The sequence below is a fragment of the Saccostrea cucullata genome, unplaced genomic scaffold (genome assembly GCF_032062105.1).
Source record: "Saccostrea cucullata isolate Sc308-1 unplaced genomic scaffold, CSIRO_AGI_Scuc_v1 ctg645, whole genome shotgun sequence".
NCBI classification, from domain to species: Eukaryota; Metazoa; Mollusca; class Bivalvia; order Ostreida; family Ostreidae; genus Saccostrea; species Saccostrea cuccullata.
The window spans coordinates 289,240-311,474 of record NW_026931035.1 but is presented as its reverse complement, the minus strand read 5'-3'; positions in this window follow the sequence as shown (position 1 = coordinate 311,474).

The window sequence follows — 22,235 nt, the reverse complement described above, 5'->3', positions numbered from 1 at the left end:
CCAGATGGTCAGCTCTTTACAAAATACTAATGCTGTGAAATAGAGCATTAATTAAATAAAGTCAGTTTCAGTGTGGTCTCAGGAACTAACGGGAACTTATTTATTTTCTGTCATTTACTTGTGTATAACGATAGTCAAGGTCTAGAGAGAATTGCATGTACTGCAAATTCACAAAAATCCTGCAGTACCAGAAAGCATCGTTTAACATTAAAATTTATTGATTTTTTCATTATAAAAGGAATATTACATATGTAAACGGGAATCTTTCCTGTAAATATCTTCGATCTGAATTGTCATTTAAAAGAAGAAAACAAATCTTCTGTTTTGTGATCGGTACGTGCTTTTCGAATCATCATTAACCGCAATTTTGCAAAATATTTTCAAAGGAGATCAAGATCATGAGGATGTTAAGAAATATCCTGCGAAAAATCACATACGACTGGATTGGAAACTTTAAGAAAATTTCTTTTTTTGGATTTGTGGGTGGGAATAGTTTGTTTTTCATATTTACATTAAATAATAAAGTGTGAATTTAAATTAAATATTCATTATGATGTTTGTTTATTGTCGTGAATCTATATTAAGCTTACAATGATTATTGCACCTGTTAAAAACAATATTCACGCTCATCAAATGTAGCTTACTTTGTTTAAAATGTAGAGCATGCATCTCCATATTACATGTATGTACATGTACACCTTTTAAAGACTTTGCAGATGGGCAATGTTCATTTTACTTTGGGCATATAAAGTGTATAGATAATACTGATAAGTACGACAAATGTCTGTCAAAATTATACCACTTTATTCAAAATTGATGACACTTTAAAGTTGATTAAATATTTAAATGCAATTTAATAAAAAGTTTTTAGCAACCAATAATTGAATGTCGAAACTGTAATAAATTTTACAAGAGGGTGAAATAATCGTGTTTTTGCGTTTCACATGCTAGTTTCATGCTTGAAAATTGTAAATTGGAGGTAACTTTGTAAAATTCAGAATCCTTCAACTTCATTTTATAAGAGGACGTTACATTATTAAAACATCTTGAATTACAAGAACACGGACAATTTTGTACTAGGGTAAATACTCTCCTTAAAACTATGTAAATATGAAGTGAGAAAATAACAGAATATTTTTTTTTCTGTAATGAATAAAAAACGTGCAAATAATTTTTTTTGTTTATGAGACGTGCTGAATCTATCGTGCAGAAACTGCCTTGGACAAAAGGCATGCACGTTTTAAATTTTACAAGTTGAATGACGATAAAATGTATTTGGAGAGTCACTGCATGGGATTTTCAAAAAATAACTTCATCATTAATTAAGATCCCGGAGCCATCTCTGTCCTATTGTTCAGCTGCAGGACCAGTGTTACGTAATCAGTCCTCACCGATCTTATCCCAGGCCAATATTGACCAAACACTACTCACTCATTTTTCATCCCCATTTTAATAATAGCTTTGGTAATTTGATAGAAGAAATGATTATTGCAAAGTCCATTTAAAAGGATATAATACATAATTGATGAGGGACATTTAGCCTTTAGTCAAGGCCACGAGTGAAAAGTTTATTGGGGCTTGTTTTAATCAGACTGATACATATACTAATATATATATATTTGTTATTGAAAGCGGTCATTAAATACTGCAAGTATATTTTTCAAGTATATTTGAACGTCATTAAAGTATCTGTATAATTATCTGAACCTTAATACCCCAGTGTGAGTATTTTTCAGCAATAAAATACATATTTTAATTAGTAATATTGGATGCTCAATATAAAATTACCCATAAAAATTTAACTCGTTAAAAATATAGTGTCCATCAAAAGCAGGAACTATCAAGATTTCCAAAAAAGGACATAAATATGTATTATGATAATCGTTATTGAATGCAGCTGCAGGACTGTAGTGTTATGGCTTTATATATTTATCTTTGACCATAATGCTGTTATTGTCAAAGACTAAAATATATAACCATAACGCTGCAGTTCTGCAGCTACTTTGAATGGTGATGCCTTGTGTCTGAATTTGAACACAACTGGGAAAATGTGCAGCAACTTACAGAAATTGTTTTGGTTTGTTTGCTTTGCTTTTATCTTTCTTTTTTATTCATTTTTTCAAAATTCTAAAATTCTTTCTAGAAATATTATCATCTCTAAATGATGTACATATGATTAATGACAAACCAATAATGAAAAATCACCATCAAATAATAATTACCAGACTATAACCGTGTAGAAAATGAGATTCCGGATATAAAATATTAATTGGTCGCCGTGATGCAAGGACCCCCGGGCGGCGAAACAAACATAAGGCTGACAGGGGCAGAGTTTTTGTCACCTGTTAATGTCTCGCGCGACAGGACAGGTGTGTTGTGATGTTAAAGAACCAGAAAAAAGCTGTACATCATTTTTTTGTAGTACACCTGTACACGGCGGGCAAATGATTTTTAACGTCTGTCATTTCTCAGGCGCGTAGCATCGTTTTTGAAAGTGGGGGGGGGGGGGGGCAGCCATAGAAAATTTTTTTTACTTACCTAAAAAAATTGACAAGCCAAAAAAAAAAAAGGAAAAAGTTGCCCAAAGTTGAGGTAAACTTTTCCTCAGTGTCAACTACTTTCAGTACCAATTCTAATACTACATTTTCGGTACATCACTAAAACTTGGGGGCCAACCAGGCTTTCAATTAACATTTCCTATAGTATAAGTAAGGTTGGGAAAAAAAGGGGGGCAGGCCCCCCTGCCCCCCCCCCGTTGCTACGCCCCTGTTTCTAGCCCTTTTAATTAATTTTTCGGAAAAAAGATAAGTAATGATGAATTATGCGCCATTTACATGTGAAAATGATAGTTCGACATGAGTTGAAGATTGGTTTTTTAATTCATATAGTAACACGCCAAACAAATTAAGCAATTCAACATCAAATATCTTCAAAGTATATACATATGTACTGTAACAAAAACTAACTAAAGTAATCTTATTCATTTGGATTATTTTGTCTAAGGGCGTCATAAAGATGTAATGGTATTCACTATTTTTTCTCGAAAAATGGCAAATAAATGTATGAAAAACGGGTCACTTAAAAATGTTTCTCAACGCACATTTGCGATGATCAACCTCTCTTTATATATAATTTTTTCTCTTTATTGTTATACAAGAGTCCCAATAATTTAAAAGCCTTTATGCGGTTTTGTGAGGCCTGGCATTGTTTTACACCCCCTCAGAATAAGATTTTGAGGAAACTTGATTCAGCTAAGGTTTTGGTATTATTTTTTCGTTAAAAACACGAGGATTTCAATCATTGATATCTGTTCAAAATTCCTGTTAATGTATGTTGACTTTTTGTTTAAGAACATCTAATGATTATATTATTTTGAATTTATAATATTTTTGAAAAGTATCAATGGAAAAGGTATTTTGTTAGGTACACGTGCAGACTTACATGTTCGTTGTGTACTACCTTAAGATTATTTGCAGGTTGTAGAAGACTAAAGCTCTGGTAAAAACAGGATATAACAATCAGCGATGAATTAAAATTAAAAAAATAATGATGGATTTACTTTTAATCTTATTTTGAAATGTATTCTTCATAGCGCATGTTGTCTTAGAAGAAGCATCTGATTGGTTATGTTAGGCTCTACATTTATGGGTTCTTGGAAAGTACATACTAATTTGTACTATAGTATACATACTTATACCAGGATTGTTATCTATATACATGTAGGTGGCATTAGTTATGCGTTCGTAATTAATACATAACTTGATATAGGTCAAAAGCATCAATCATTCAAGAAAAATAAATTGTACAACCGTAAAACCTACACCAGATAACCGTATCCGTAGGGTAGACATTCAGTGTTCGGCTCTCAATGAATACACAACCATGCCGTAAAATACCTGCTTCTGGTGTAAGCTTATATTTGGGGTATTACTATAGGGATGTAATGTTATAAATGTACATCGATCACAAAGTAGTTCAAGTGCCAAAAACAAAAATATTTAGGAAAACAGTTTGACCTAAGAAAGGGAACAATGTCCGACAGGGTACGTGTGTCTTAACCTTTTTGACATAGATCTAGGCTTATAATAAACTTCACTCAAATTTATTTTCTCACTTTTGCAAATATGACAAAATATCATAGAAAATATACCAGTAATACACTGCAGACTTTGAGAACCAAATTACATAGCTGGTTTTAAATTGAAATGACCTTTTCATTAAAAGACTTGTTGTCCAGCAGTGACCTCTAGCGGGTAGACCACATTCTCTCTATTGTCTCCCCTTATCTAGTTGTTTAGATCGGATATTTATTAAAAGCTAAATGTATAACTGTTTGATGATTGACACTTGTTTAACACATTAATTAACAATAACTTCGTGTTGCAATGCCGGGCCTGACACACGTTTCCTTTTCCCAGTGTCCATTATAAAGGTCATAGTTATTTATGGTCTTCTAAATTTCTGACAAAGTATATGACATAATGGACAGAATTTTGCTCGTTAAGAAATAATTTACCTTTGTATTAGCCAGGTAAATGAAACTTACATGAGAGAAGCTTTCTCGACCACATCCGGTCTTGTATTCTTTGACGCCCAGCTTCTCCTTTTCCTGTATTGGACTTAATGGTTAATTTGTGGAGAAATAAACAGGAAGAAACAATATTGAAAAGAGAGACAAAAACAATTACTCTATATCATGATATTATATTATTTAAATTACATTTATATTGATATCATATTATAATAATTCATATTAAATTAAGATTCTAATATAATATCACATCACTTCATAGTATATGTTTCTTAGTACATTTAAGAGTATTTGATTTTGCAAAGAAACATTTTAGACAAATTTATTTTGTTAAGGAAGAATGAATTCTGTTCGTTTGGCGAATTTCACAAAATATCCTTGTCTCTTTTGTTTTGAACATATAATAATACATTATGTATATACAATCATTCCTCACGAAAAATTAAAATCCAGGCTTTTTGATATCATTGACAGCTGCTTTTTCAATAAAAAAGAAACTCTTACATTTACTTACCTTGTCATTGGTCATTTGCAAAATTATTTTGTTAAAATAATTCTGATTGTACACAGAAGTACTCTGACGTTTATTATAAGTTCACGTACACCCCAAAAAGTAACGTGACAATATGTACGTGTGTGTTCCAACAGTCTATTGGAATTCCCATGGGTACCACTTGTACCTCGTTATTATCAGACCTGTTTTTGTTTTCATATGAAGCAAAATTACGTCAAAGTTTTATATTAGTAAAAAGAATTAAATACTTGCTCTGGCATTAAACTTCATTTAGATATATCGACGAGATATTTATTTCAATTCTTAAGCTGATTCGATAACGATATATCCCGGTGAGCTTGAAATAAAAAATACCACAGAGTCTGACATATCTGTTTGATCATGTTTGGATATTTTACTAGAAAAAACCGTTAATGATAATTTAACAACAAAGCTCTATGATAAAGGCGATAACCTTAACTTTTTAATCGTCAACTTCCCTTAAATATACAACAATATTCATTCATCACCTGCACACGTGGTTTATATCTCTTAGTTGATTTGATACACAAGAGCATGCTCTAAGTATGAGCAATTTTAAAATCGAGGCAAGTTATTGACAATCAAATTGATGAAACAAGAATACCAGCAATCTCGTAGTTTAGTTACTTTCTCGTCGATCAAGAATAGATTACCAGTTTAAAAGATCATCGCTAGCATTTGAATAATTTCAAATTGCAAAATAAAGTAGGCATCTTTGTGTTAATAAGTTTTAACACAGACACAAAATAATTTAAAAGGAAAAACACATTTGACACCCCCTTCCCCCTCAACAAAATGGCACAAAACATCAGGCACAACAAGTCAGGGACAGAGAAAACAAGCATTACCTTGAAGTTGCTCTTTCCGTCTGATTTTTGAATTTCGTGACTGTTGGGGGTATATTAGATGTGAGTATGAATTTTCCCAGCCCATTACACACTTGCTGTGAGTAAGAAGGGCGCCCGGGCACCCACAACATTGTACTTAATTTGCGAAATAAAAGAAATTATCGAATTCATCAAAATTTTCATACTTTTTTCCTCGTTTTACAAATATCAAACTTGTTGGGGGCTAATTGTTGGTATTTTACCGTCATTTAGCTTTGTAATGCAAGTTCATTTTTTGTGATCAACGAGCATTTCGAAATGCTGCCAAATTGATACAAAATTAGTCACAAAAGTCCAAACAAATATAGTCCTACTTATTGTCCTTCCTGACGCATAATAAATATAGAAAGCTTGGTACAAACCAAGGTCATCAGAAGGGAGGGGGTGGTAGCCTTGGGTGTGATTGCATCCTCTTGAAAAAGAAGATTAGAAACGTTAATTTGGAAAAAAAAGAAACAATTTTCATCTTTTTAAGCGATTTCGCTAGATTTTATGAATATAAGATTGAAAAAACTTGATTTCCAAAATGCAAAAAATAATTTAAATGATTTCAAATAATTTTTTAATTTAAATAATTTAAATTTTAAATTTAAATTTTAATTTTAAATTTAAATTTAATGATAATTTAAAACTGTTCCGATTCCAATTTTTTTTTTTCCTAAGAGAGATGATACTTCCCAGAGCCCATCCTTTGAGCACTAGTAACCCAGTATCTGGCATGCATTTCATTGTTGGTTGGACAAGGTTGAGAAACGTTTGACTTAAAAGTTAAAAAGACAACGGCAGTCGGAAAAAAGTAAAATTGTCCACGGATCTCTTTCTCTCTTTTAACTCCGAAATTCTAAAAATAAGATGTATTGGCAATTTTCTTTTAGCCTATGATAAAGAAATTAAAAGATTTTTTTATCTCTTAGATTACTTTTTAGCTCACCTGAGCCAAAGGCTCAAGTGAGCTTTTCTGATCAAAATTTGTCCGTTGTCTGTCGGCGTTGTTGTCGTCGTTGTTGTCGGCGTTGTTGTCGTCGTTGTTGTCGTCGTAAACTTTTCACATTTTCATCTTCTTCTCAAGAACCACTGGGCCAATTTCAACCAAACTTGGTACAAAGTATCCTTGGGTGAAGGGAATGTTTGTTCATTTAATTATGAATTAGAGAAAAATTAATAGCATTTTTAAAAAATCTTCTTCTCAAGAACCACTGGGCCAGGAAAGATGAAACTCATGTGGAATCATCCTCAGGTAGTGTAGATTCAAGTTTGTTCAAATCATGAAAAAATGGCCGATACATAGGAATATATAGGAAAAATCTTTAAAAATCTTCTTCTCAAGTACCACTGGGTCAGGAAAGATGAAACTCATGTGGGATCATCCTCAGGTAGTGTAGATTCAAGTTTGTTCAAATCATGACCCCCAGGGGTAGGGTGGGGCCAAAATGGCCGATCAAAGTTTTACATAGGAACATATAGGAAAAAAGTTTAAAAATCTTCTTCTCTCTCTCTCTCTTTGTTCAAATCATGACCCCCGGGGGTCTCATAGGAACATATAGGAAAAAACTTTAAAAATCTTCTTCTCAAAAACTGGGCCAGGAAAGATGAAACTCATGTGGAATCAATAGTGTAGATTCAAGTTTGTTCAAATCATGACCCCCGGGGGTATGGGGCCAAAATGGCCGAAATAGGAACATATAAAACCCTTTAAAATCTTCTTTTCAAGTACTTCACAGCCAGGCTTTGTTATATTTACAGGGAATCATTTAGTGTAGATAAGTTTGTTCAAATCATGATTCCATTTACTTTCAGTTCTGATCTGATCTGTGTTTTTTCCTAGCCAATTGCTCAGGTGAGCGATGTGGCCCCTGGGCCTCTTGTTAATAATTAGATTCCATTTCTTTATTCTTTATAAACAATGATATATCGGAATCCTCTGTTTGGTCTCCTAGCTTCCTTGCCACTTGTTTCATCGAGTTTTAATACTGACATCGTGTTCTTAATTTGTCGAGCACAGAAGAATAATTTCTCGAATTAAAGACAAGGACAAAACCACATATTCTTTGATTAAAAACTAGTGGATAAAATACCTCATAAATACTCGGCGTGAAGAAGACATTAAGCGCGCGGACGTGAAGTTTTTGGCCACCCCCTGGGTCGGCTGACACGCGCGACGCTCTGCACTTGACATGATACATGTAATGTTTTGTTGAGTTTCGTTATTCTGTCGCTGTTTCTGACAACTACAAAATTTATTTTACACCTGTAAAACACAGCAACTGTACTCGGCTTCATCTTTTCACATAAATCTCCTCTTTCTTCTCTAATGGGACATATTTTCTTGACACAGCGCCATTTACAAAGCATCAGTTTGTATATACGAGTTATTGTTCCTTAAAAAAATATTGACTTATATACTTTAACAATGTGACAATCTACATTATTGATTCAAAGTTTGAAGAATCTTGAATTATAAGAGAAATTTGGTACGTTCTAACGATAAAATTAAAAAAATATATCTATACGAGGATTACCATATACATTGTACGTATACCATATATACATTAGATAGAAATTATTTTATAGATCGCATTTCATTTCAGTAGGTACAATGTACGTCTATAAATTACTTATGCCATTTTTCAATTTGTCTATGTAGTCTGTGAATTAAACCAGCAGCTGTCGAATGGCCAATGGTCATTTTATAATTTATGACATTAATTCCTGTTTTATGTGAAACATATTTTATTTACCAGACTATGTCCCCAGACCTGGGTCGGAAGTTCATAAACAAATTAAGAGGATTTTTTTTTTCATCTTTTCTCTTTGTCTGTTGGCGATCTACGATTTTAAGTTCTTTTAAACCTGGAACATTGAAAGTGCATATTTTTTTGTTTTGTTCACAACAATTATCTGTCAGATTAATTGAATTTTCTCCTGCCATTTTCGTGACAGTAAATAATTATACGTTTCTAATAAATTGTAAGGGCACAAGATAAATTTACGAAATACATATGGTGCATGGACAATACAAATTATTCATTCATACTTTTTATCAATTTAAACTTCATCTTTTACAAACCGTTTAGAAAAAAGAAAAAAAAAACATTATTGCCGGAACACTTTTGGCCATTAAGTGGTATGAATTTTGTATTACCAGCTTATCAAATACATTTCAAACGTGATGTCTATATTGAGTACCAGAAGGATAAAATAAGAAACCGAATTTTAAATATAAATAAAGGGATATAAAAACATAAGGAATTGAAAAAATGTATAACGACCTAAGACATCCGAGGATTGTCCAAAGGAAACAGATGTGGGTTTATTCAGTCCAGCTGTTGTGGATAGAGTGAAAAATATCATCCCATTGTTTACTTAAAGAAGATGAGACTTAGGGCTTATAAATCTAACTTTACTTTTGTTAAAAATGTCTAAAAAGGTCAAAACACAATCCTTTCACGGCTTAACAGCGGATGCAAAGAAGCGGGGCTGGGTCAAAACGCCAGGTCAAATGTCAACTGACCAATCGCCAAAGAGAAGTTTCATCTTGTCTGTCCATTGTTCACAAAATATCGACGGGCTTTTCAAATCTTTTGTGATGTGTTATAAATTAGTGTTTAATTTTTCTCGCTCTTGTCAATGACCACACTTGCGATAAAAATAGCCCTGTCCGAAGAGAGGAATGACCAAAATGACCAGTGTCCAGTGCCAGCTAATTTCATTTCCTCCGATATCTCTTTTCTTTCAATGGGGACTAAAAGCTGGTGTAAAACAGATGCATATTCAGGGACAGTAATGAAATTAGAGGTGTTTTTAATGAAAATGGACAAGAATGCTAGGCTGTGTTCGCCCCCTTTTGTTGTCCACATCGAGTCGTACGCATGTCATTATGACTTTCAATGACAATTAAAGCCCGATGTTTTCACCTTTTATTGCAGTTTTTAAAAAGAATGATTGCGGCAGCTGATTCTTTTAAATAACCGACACACCTATAAAGAGCTAACCATTAGTTCTTTTTATATAATGTTAAAGAGGTTAAATCAAGCCAGAAATAGATAGTAATTGTGCTATTAATGGCTTTGATGTATAAGAAACATGAGTTTAAAAAATGTTTAAAACCAAGGAGGAAACACATCATAAAAATTGTTTGGAATTTAAGTTTGATAAGCTAGTAGATTTATCAATGAAATTCACATTTTCTTCTGTCTTTTGAAAGTTAAAAAGCCAGTTTTGGTTGGATTGTATTCATGTAAGTTTTTAACACACTTAAAATTCCACTGATAAGAGCACACACTTTTTCTTGTGTTAAATTTCAATTTCAAATAACTAGGTCTGACCTACTTTTCATGCTAGTGGCCCCTGAATATTTCCCGTGAAAAACCTCAATTTTTCAGTCTTTGACCATTTCTTCTTCACTCACAAAATACCACAAGAACAAAACATTTTAGATAATGGAATATTATAGCAATGGAACAGTGTTGCTTCATATAAAGAAAGATTAGAGTTTTGACCATAAACTTAATAATTATTACAGTCCGAATTTCCTCTGTCATAGTTATATTTTCCCCCCATTTTTAATCAAATATTTAAAAAATCTGACTGATAAGAACTCAGAATTTTTTATACCCTCAGATTGCCTTTGTTGCCATAATTCTAATGGTATTAATATTATATGGGGTCAATGATCAAATTAATTAGATATGTTGCCTGGAATGGTTTTTGTTCATATTTTTGAATTTCTTTACTTAATAGAATTCAATTATTTGAAATAATTTATGAACTTTAAGACATACAAAATATGTCTAAAAACACATGTAACCTTTAAAATTTGATTAATATCGCAAGAAATAAAAGATTTTGACAAAAATGAAAAATAAAAAATTTAGTCCGAATTTCCTCTGCATTACCATACACTGACTTTTGTTCCTGTATATTTTATTCAAATAATTAATTTTGAAATTTTTATATTGATATTGAGTTAAAACTTCGTAATTTTATCCATTTAGAACAATTTTTGATTTAACATATTATACTTTATAAAAGAACTATATGTGGTATTAACCAACATTTGCCCCCCAAAATCAAACTTTGATGGAGTAATATTTAATTAAGTCCTTAAACAGGGGAGTATATGCTGACTTCAAAGCACTGAATAATTTCATAAGTTATGACGTCATTTTTACGTAATGACGCAAAATATACTAAATTTCAGTTTTTTAAATTTTGCAGAAAAATGTACATATTTCGTTATTTTAAATAAAAGTCACCGAGCGCACAGGATAAATATTTTGATATAATGTGTAGACTGATAATATCAATGAAATATTTAAATATTTTTCCAGAACACACATGCGCTCTATAAATTTTAAAGCTTTAATTGTTGAAATTTTGTCCATTTTGTCCTCTTTCTGAAAAAGGATATAAAATCGGACTAGTTTGTGACGTTAAAAACAGAAATTGTGAATACACTGCTCTGGAACTATAATAATTTCTGTTAACTTATATTTCTCGTACAATTTATTGAATTCAGCACATTTCAGGAAGTTTTCAAAATTTGACTTTTGTGGGGGCAAACATATGCAATATACCGCATATAGTTCTTTCCTTTCTGTTTTCTGAAACCTGAGTAAATGTCATCCTTAACTGTTTTAAACACACTGTTCTATAGCACATTTTAGAAGTAGTGTAAATCAGATGTATATACTTGATAAGCTTAGTTATAACTGCTGTAAAGGTGAAAGTTCAGTGGAAATCTATTTGACATAATTGTTTTTATTATTTATATGATAATTCCTCATAATAATTTATAAAGATATGTTATCAGAGACTTAAATGGAACTGTGAAGTTGTGTCAAAACAAAATTACTTCTTAAAGTCACTATTCTTAAGTTTATATCAAAAAGATGCCGGAGTTCATATATTGGCAAGTTTAAAAAACTATTTGAATTTCGACATTGATTGTGCTCCTTTATATATATATATATAGGAAGCAGAATGTTTTATTTTAGAAGAGATTTATAATTGGCATTCAATTCGACATTCAGTTATATATCGACGATGTTTTATCAATGAACAATTATCATTCATACGTCGATTCGATATATCCCAACGAACTTGGATTGAGTCTATACTGAGTATATATTTCATATTTGGATATTAAAACTGACTAGAGATTAGGGTCAACTAACAATTAAATTGTATCATTTTGAATTTTGACAAACAAGATGACTTCAGTTTTTCCATCGTAATCTTTCCCTATTTATATAACATTCCATGATCACTTTCTTAAGGAATATACATCTCGGCCAGCTTATGTATTCGAATTCGCTACTCAAGAGCTTGCTCTATACGATCATTTTTTTAAGCGCGGCATGATGATACTCGATAAGCTGATGTTACAGGGATTTCAACAACCTCGTTTAAAGTCAGCATTTCGTAAATTCTTTGGTAATAATGACCTTGTTAACAAATACTAGTATAACCTTCAATGGGTCGTATTTTGGCTGACTTGCTTCATAGGTACGTTATATGACTGTATATAATAGTCTCGATCAGTTGTTAAGATTCCCAGCGGGTGTGAGCGTTTATCTAGGGATGTTTACTTCTCTAAGGCACCTGATCCCACCTCTGGAATTTCCAGGAGACTGTGCTTGATGGCCTCTTTATGCTTTTTGAAATTTATTTATAGATATTTATGTAGGTTGATGGCTGTTTGTTTTATTTACCCTTTCAAAACAAAAATTCCATGAAAGTTTGGGATACACCAGAAACATTTTTGAACAATCTATCTAGAGATTTTGCCTCCCGTATAACAAGATTCCTATTATACAAGTAAAATTAAATTATATTCGAAAGAATATTGACACATATTTTTATGTTAATAACTTTCAAAATCATCGGCACAATTATGCAAGGTTGTTTTTGACCTATTTAATACGAACATCTATTTGAACACGTTTCATTCACAGGGGCCTGTAACATACTGTATTTGATTTTACGTAATCACTATATATATGTATATACAAAAAAGACTCTTTTTGTATACATATAGTGATTACGTAAAATCAAATACAGTATGTTACAGGCCCCTGTGGTTTTATCTAATGAAAATTACTTTCGAAATTTAATTGGGCGTATTTGATTGTCAAACATCCTTGCATCTTGATGAATTTACAATTTTTTACATAAAGAAAGGAGAAATTTTGAGGTGTAAAATTCATACAATCAAAATTAAACAAAAAAAAAAAAAAACTCAAAAAGAAACAAAACAAACACGACAACAGATGTAATTGTAAAGTGGAAGAGGATGCCATGTCATTTCGTAATATAAATGATAATTTTGGTGTTCAAATCATTGAACTGAAGCAACGTATTTCTGAATGAACAGAAATTAAAAAATGTTAAAAGTGCATTCGACATTTCAAGATAATAATGTACGAGTTACGGTTCTTTGCTTACAGATACCTATTTCACTAGAATTTGTCGAGTTACAAGAACTGTTGTACATAAGAAAAAAGAAGTAAAAAATTATTGAAAAACAACAAATTTATTATATACGAACAAAGGCTTAACATGTTATTTTAACAACTTGTAGAAAGAATTATACAACGGTGGCTGATGTATGGCTTTTTATATTTTTGATTTAATTATAGATTATATTTTTTTGTCCTGTCTGTCTGTCTGTTCACAGTTTGTTTTTCTACCTTTTAAAAAAAACCAGAATAGAGTTTATTTGATACAACTCCACTAAACTTTTTGACACAAGGTATATTGAGATTTTGGCCTATATGCTATAACAAAATTTAACCTTCGCCATAACTTTTGAACCATAAAAGATAACTTCAATTTAAATATATATTCTTTGAAAGAATAATGACCTTGGGACCTTGGTGACCTATATGCTAAAAATAGCTTTTTATGTTGCTGCTGGGCGCAATAACACATTTGTTTTGACAAAATTTTTGCATCTCTACTTCTTAGGTTTCTTTACTGCATTTATTATGAGTAAGATGGTTGTAATGACATTGAGAATTAGCGCAGCCATACACATTCCAACTGCCCATCCAGGATTTACCGTTGGTTTGGACAATTTGGAAGCGAAAAATTTTCTTGCCAAAATGGCTGCAACAGACCCTGTACCAGAAGAATCCGGATTTCTTCAGAGTAAACCCAGATTCATGATTGGAGCTTACTGGTGTTATCATAACTATATATATAAAAATAATACTGTAAGTGAGAAACTGATTGCTTTTTGTATGCATATAGTGATTAGTCTTCGTAAACACACCTCAAATTGAATACCGCGCGTTAGCGCGGTATGTTTTGTCAGGCCCCTGCATTTATGAAAATTATATTTACATTCTCTAAATTTTATAATTATTTGTTTCGTTCATTTTAAATATGAATTTAGCGCCCTTCAAAACTGTCGTGATGAATAGATGTAAGAGCCGTTTGTGACGTCAAATGACGTTAAATGACGTTGCAAAGTTGAATAACGCACACAAACATTGCGAGGACAAAAGTGACAAATCAATTCTTAACGCACATAAGGTTAATTTTTAATTTAATTTTTCAGGGTTAGTAAAGAAACAAAACAAACAAGACAAGCAGATGTAATTGTAAAGTGGAAGAGACTTGTGACATGACCTTTCCAAGGACCTCATAATTTACATGCGTATTATATAACCAATCAGATGATTTTGCAGAAAGTTGATTTAGTTCAAAGCATTGCAACTGAAATGCCGAGTGAGATGGACGTGCAGGTTTCATTTTAAAATAATTATTTAAGGGATTAAAATTAATTTGTTCTCCAAAAATTTTATTTAGATTTGATTGCGCAGGGTTTTTTTTTTCTCTATGCAGCTCTTGCTGACATTTCAAAAGTGGGAGGGTATATAATGTACTAGCTTAAAAGTTATTTAATTTACAGATTCCTATTTTCCCTAGAATTTGTCCGAGTTACAAGCAACTCCTCTAATACCACTGAATGAAATTTGATGAAACTTTCACAGAATCTTTAGTAAAAAATTATTGAAAAACAACAAATTTATTATATACGGGGGGTACATTTAAATGCTCACAGTAACATGTTAAGCTTTTAATGCAAAACTTTTGATATATAAGAATTGTGGGATATTTTTGAAACAAAAATGCTTCGGTGGCTGAGAGAAATGTACGAACCGGTCGTCATTACAAATTGAAATAAGGAGATATTTGTACCCATGTTTTCATAAATTTTTTGACATAAATTTTTGCATTTTTGAGTTTTTTCTCTTTTTCGCTTTCGTAAATAATTTTTTTTCCTAATCTTGTATACATTTTTTAATTATGACAAGTAACGAAAGATAGGTGTTGTAATAAATATAACCCCACGGAATACGATTTTCCGTTTTTTTTTTTTGCCATAACATTCCCCACTGCCCCTTTCTAAAATTTTTGAATCCGACAATAATAGGATTTACCTTTACGTTGTAAAATTTTATTCTTAATTCACTTCAATTTTTGAAAAATTTTCTATGGCGAAAATGGCTGTCTGTATATGGATACAGCTTTCCTGTCATCGCTAAATATAAACCGTACTTTCTCGATATTTTGCAGATACAGTTTCTGCTCATTTGCATAAGAAACGCCCACAAAAAGTGTTCTGTATCGCAGTTACAGTATGCTTGACTTCAAAGGAAAACTCACCGGGTCATGTCACAATAGTTTTTCATGAAATTGAAATAAAACATTTTACATTTTGGTGTCTCTAGAGTATTGAATATGCGTATAGTTCCTTCTGTATATTCTAACGCGCGGTGACAAGGTTTCGCGTGTGTTATAGAAATTTGAATGTCGTGGATTTCTAATGGATTTCATAAGGAAAATTACACTGAATGTAAATATAAGAATAATGATAAGATCACAGAATATATGAAATTGCTTCATTGTGCATGCATATTGGGTTTTAATTCCCTCGCAACGGTTTTTTTGTGGGGGTGAGGGTATAGTAACGTGCTTGTGAATTTATTAATATTTTTTTCTAGAACTGTATAACGCATGTAGCTTAAACTTTATAAACTTTCCATGTAGGGAGAGGGCGAAATAAGTTTTGAGAACTTGTGCATGCCCAATCCCATTGTTTATATATACATTACAATTAAATATGTTCAATTCAACGCGCTTGTGTGTTTGAGGGTTTGGAAGTTTGGACTTGTGTGCGTAACGGAAGTGACGAAATTTACAACAGAATCAATGACGAATGCAGACCTGTTTGATGTATAATTTCAAATAAGTGTTTATTTTGCGACTTAGGGCTGTTCTTGTTTATAGTGACCTTGTTATATGTATAGGTTAGGAAATGTGGCTTTGGCCTCTATCATTTTGTTTTCTCTCAATAATCAAAAAAAGGAGAGGGTTAAAATAGGCTTTGCCTGCGGCCAATCCCATTCACTTTTATTTGTAAATTGAATTGAAAAAAAAAATATTATAACATCCCTCAGTTATTGTTAGAAATTAATTCTTTGTAAATTTTATTTCAATAGGCATCATGTAACTGATTTTCTTCACCGTCTTCACTTGAAGAAATACATCATTATTTGACATTTTGTTTTAAATACGCACCGTAGATATCTATGAAGGTTTTATAGAATTTTCCTTGAAAGTTTTATAGAATTTACTTTTTTAACATTTTAAAATTACTGCTATCCAATATTATACATATACCTGTCCCTACAGCCGTTAGAGTCGTTAAAATATCGCCTTTGAGATAAATGACGTCACAAGCAGACACACGAACACGCCTACGGTGACCAACAGAAATCCGAGCAGTCCAATCACTGCGAAGGACCTTGTCACGTGGAGCCAGTCTGTAAAGATAAAACGTATTATATAAAATTTCCGTCAAGAAATATTATATATAGGAGTACACTCATTCTTTTGTATCACCATAAATTAAGATATTATTGTTTACACTTATTGCCATTTCAAATCTCTTAACATAAATAATTTTAATGAAAAGAAAGAAGCAAAGCAAATGTGCAATGATCGATCTGAAAAAAATCCCCTATTATTTATTCTGTACATGTATTTACCTTGACCTTGATGTAGGGTGAGGGCTAAAATAGGCTGAGTCTGTTGCCCAATCCTATTCACTTTACAGCTGTGAATAAAATTTTGTTGAAAATTAATATATATGATGTCTCTGAAAGTCCAGAAATATTGGTTCAGGTGCCTTGGAGGAGTAAGCAGTGTGAAAATAGTTTCTTAACAGTTTTAATTTTAAAAATGCACTCAACATTCGGCATAAACAGATTATATTTTGCAAACTTTTCACATTTTCATTGTAACGAACCATATATGTTATTGCCACAAAGCATCCTTGGGTAAATGGAATTCAAGTTTGTTAAATCCACACCCTCATTCAAGGGGAGATATCGGGAATTAATGAAAATTTGATGGTATGTTTTAAAAATCTTCTTCTCAAGAACCACTGTGCCAAGAAAGATGTTTTGATAGTGTAGAAAGTTTGTTCAAATGATGACCTCTGGGGGTAGGGCGGGGCCAAATTGGCCGACGAAGATTTTACATAGAAATATATAGGAAAATTCTTTAACAATCTTCTTCTCAAGAATGACAAAGCCATAATTCATCATATTTATATGGAAGCATCCTCAAGTAGTGTAGATTCAAGTTTGTTCAAATCATGACCCCTGGGGGTAGGGCGGGGCCAAAATGACCAACCAAATTTTTACATAGATATTTATATAGGAAATTCTTTAAAAATCTTGTTCTCAAGAATAACAAAGTGTGTTCATATTTATATGGAACCATCTTTGTTGATTCAAGTTTGTTCAAATCATGACCCCCGGGGGTAGGGATAATGGCCGACATAGTATTACAAAAATATATAGGAAATTTTTTTAAAAATCTTCTTCGCAAGAATAACAAAGCCATAATTGATCATATTTATATGGAAGCATTAGTGTAGATTAAAGTTTGTTCAAATCATGAAAATTAAAAATCATCTTCTCAAAAATAACAAAGCCATGATTGGTCATGGGACTACTTTTGGATTTAAACTTTTCAATAATAAACCAATTTCTACTTTTTCCTAGCCACAGTGCTCAGGTGAGCGATGTGGCCATGTCTTGTTTTAAAAATGCACTCAACATTCGGCATAAACAGATTATATTTTGCAAACAAGTTCATTGTAACGACCATATATGTTATTGGTGAAAGATTGACTTTGAACAGGCTGTTAAATCCCTGGAATATCGACTTATTTATCAGTAGCCTGTATGTTTTGAGAAATCATTCTACTATTCATAAAAAGTCAACGACAGATAAGTTGATCAAAGAGTTAAATTGTCAGTAAGCCACCGATGGCTTCCTATAGTAAAAGATCCAAAGTGACCAAGGTGTGTTATATTTTTGGTCTTTTATTTTGAGTATACTGGGATATACATATATTAAAACAGCTTAGGAAAAATATTTTTCAAAATATTCTTTATAATTAAAATCACTAAAAATAAGAAGTCCACCTATAGTTATAGTCAATTAAATATGTGCTAAAGAAGTATGTTCGTATCCATTCATCAGAACAGGACAGTTCTACGTAAGCATCTATACGAGCAATAAAAACAAAAGCCAAGTAAGGTCGACTTCTGGGACAGGCATAACACTCCGTGGATAGTTAGATGAAGGGTGAAGAGTTTAGCAATTTCTGTCGAAGAAAACAACAATTTCTATTCATAAAAATAACAAAGGGTCAGAAACCAGGACAAATAATGCTTTAAAGAGGTCGAGAGGGCCAACAATAATATTCGATACTTTTTACTTGAGTAAAACGATCCAAAATACATGCATTTTATACTATTTGTCAGGAGCCATTATAGTTTTATTTACTCTTTTTTTTTTAAAGCTGTGGATTTATTAAATTTCATCGTGGCAAGCAGAATGGTATGGGAATTAAACCTTCCTTTGAGTGAACAATTGAGCGACTTAAAAGAAACCACGCAGACCTCTAAATGCTGAGGAAAAGGTCCCGTGAAGGAGTAACTATCCTTTTCCGACCTGTCACACCCGCCTTAAATGTGATTTTTGTCAAGATCGGGTTAACGGAAAAATTATAGACAAAAATAATGATCTATAAACAAATTGTATAAAAACACCAGTCATTAGTCGAAATAACCAGTTTCGACCATAGAAATTGCAAAATACTGACTCTATGGCGTATGCGAAATTGTTTGATATCCTTGTATCATCAACATATTTGTCAATAGTTTGTCTCTTTAGCATAGTTCGTACGTAGAGCATTCTCTTGAAAAGGATCGAATCAAATAAACTACATATGCAGGTAATAATTACAGTATCTAACTTCGCAGTTCTCCTCCAGCAAGTATACTGGTGTCTCCATGACCATACCATTGAAAAATTCTCGGAGGGAAGTAAAACAAACAAAAAATAGTGTATCAGGTTTCGAAACACCGTACATAGCTTATCTTCTCTGAAAACCTGGAATCAAATTTAATTCAACTTTCTTGATAAATTCTATTCAGTTTACTCAAGCTAGCCCAACCCTGGCAATTTTTAAATTGCGACATTTTGATATGTATACATACATGTATCTACGATTTTTGTTTCTGCACGCATCCTCTGGTTTCTTTTGCGTCATCTCTATAAATAAGAATAAAGTATCTTACCTGGCACTGAATCTAATTCCTCCGTTTTACAGAGTTTTAGGTAATAGACTGACTTCTCCCATAACCCCGCGCTTCCTTTCATTTCATATCCTAGAAATTGTCGCCTTATCGTCTCCTAGTTGTTGAAGGAGGACCCAATAATGTACACCACAGTCTGCAAAGGGGCGAGGACCATGCAGATCTTCAGGAAGGTTTTGGACGAGGCAAAGGTCTATGTGACAGACATATTTGTACGGGCGACTACCTCTGTTGTTTTCTGTAGTAAATAGGGATGGGTATCGCCAAAAATTTCGTATCGCGATATATCACGATTTTTCCCCACAATATCACGATAATATCATGATATTTTTAAAAGCAGTTTTTGTATGAAAAGTCATTATTTTTCTAAAAAAAAATAAGTGCTAGAAAAACAAAATTTTACCTTCTTGAAATTTTTATGTATATAAAATCAATTATGTTTGGACGGTAAGATGCCATTCTTTTCACTTTTTACAACATTTTTTATACTTTCTGTAATTGTAATTTGAAAGATTGAACAAATAAATGAATAATTTCTGGACTTTATAATATGTACCTAAATACCGGTATTTAGGTCTCCGTATCACGATACATATCACGCAACAAAAAATCGCGATATACCGGTATACCGATAAAATCGCACATCCCCAGTAGTAAATTCTACAAGGTAAACGAATCATAACATCTTTTTCATAATGTTTCCCTGACAAGCAAACACGTGATTAACTGTATATTTATATTAATCCCCCAGATATGAAATAAAAAAGGAGTAATTTTTTTTTTTGCAGAATTCCTCGGCAAAAAGGAATCTTTTCATTTATTTTGTTATTCTTATATATTTTGATAGTATGTTGTTAGTTTTTAATCATGAGATTATGATAAATTGTGATTATTATATTTACAACATAAATTCAGTACTCTATTTTCCCACTGTCTTCAGTAGGATAATGATTTCATTTTTGTAATATATCATTTCTTTAATTTAAACAAAAACTTTTTTTCAAATTTAAGTGCAACGAAACGTTAAAAAATAATTATATTATGCAGAAAACAATTATATTATGCAGAAAACTAACATATTATATTGTTTAAAGCTAAAAATATTGTTATGCAGAACACTTATTGCAGATAAAGCAGAATGTAACCCTACAGATATAAAATGGTGTGTTAGTGGTTTTTTATTATATTCCATATACTAGCCCGGTATAGACCTATTTAATTTGACTGATAACTATTAAAGTAATACCTAAAACACAAATCTAATCCAAAGTCCTATAGAACCTAAATCTAAGTTTTGTGTTATTGTAATCCAAGTTCCAATCATTATGATCCATCAGCTCAAGTCCCAAATCATCTTGTTTCGGAAGTCGGACTTTTCATAGCTTGGTCATTGTTTCCGATTTACAGTAAGTGTTCTCCTTTAAAAGCTGACCTTTTTAAAAAGTAATATACCCATGAAGCAGAATTTATTCAAAAACTTACAGATCCACATGAGAAGAAAACCCTTGTTGTGGCCTTCATATAAGAGAATGCCATGCCTGATTTGGTTGTTTCGTTGACTCTAGACGACATGGGCCAACTGACAAATAAACTGTATTACGAACGAGATGTCTTCAGCTTTTCAATCGGAAACTTTTTCTTCTATTGTAATAACTTCCACATGTTGTTAACATTTCCTAACTAATTCGTTACTCAAGAGCATGCTCCGAATAAGATTTAATCGAGACATGCTACTGAACGATAAATTGATGTTACAGGAATTTCAATACCTCGTTTAAAATCGATACTTTAAGAATTCTATGGTCGGTCAAATGATCTAGCAAATATAACCTATGGCCCGTATTTTTTGCTGACTTGCATCATACCAATTTTTAGGCCTTTAATTGTTTTTATCCTAAATTTTACTAAGGACTGTTTCGTCTACCTAGTCTTATAGGGCTCAAGGCGGGTATGACCAGTAAACAGGGGATGCTTACTCCTCCGAGGCACCTGATCCCACCTCTGGGATGTGCACGAGTTTTGTTCATAATTTTTGTGATCAAGCATTGTTTGTAATCATGACTCTTTTTCATTAATTTTCATATATATTAGTTGAATTGTTTTAGACAAAAAACCATTTGTTGAAAATATAATTACCCTCTGAACAAGGAAACCACGCCTCCGGTGAAGCAAAAGATCGCATCGTTTAACTTCGGTAAAATCCATTAAAAAAGTTGACTTTGAATTTAGATTCAGTTTTTTTTATACCCCCCGCTTGAAAAGCGGGAGGGTATATAGTAATCGTTAATTCCGTCCGTCCGTCCGTCCGTCTGTTACGCTTTGGGGTACTTATCTCTTATCGCAGCAACTCCTCTCATACCACTGAATGAAATTTGATGAGAATTTCATAGAATCTTTATTACATATTGCCATTGTGCAATTTTAAAACATATTTTGGGTTTCCCGGCCACAGGAAAACATTTTTTCACCAGTTATAACCATATGGGAGGCGGGGGGTATCATTTAGTTTTTTTTTTTTTATCTGTATAAAATATTCATTTTTAAATACCCCAGTATGTAATAAATATTTCATATACTCAGTAGTTAGTAGACAA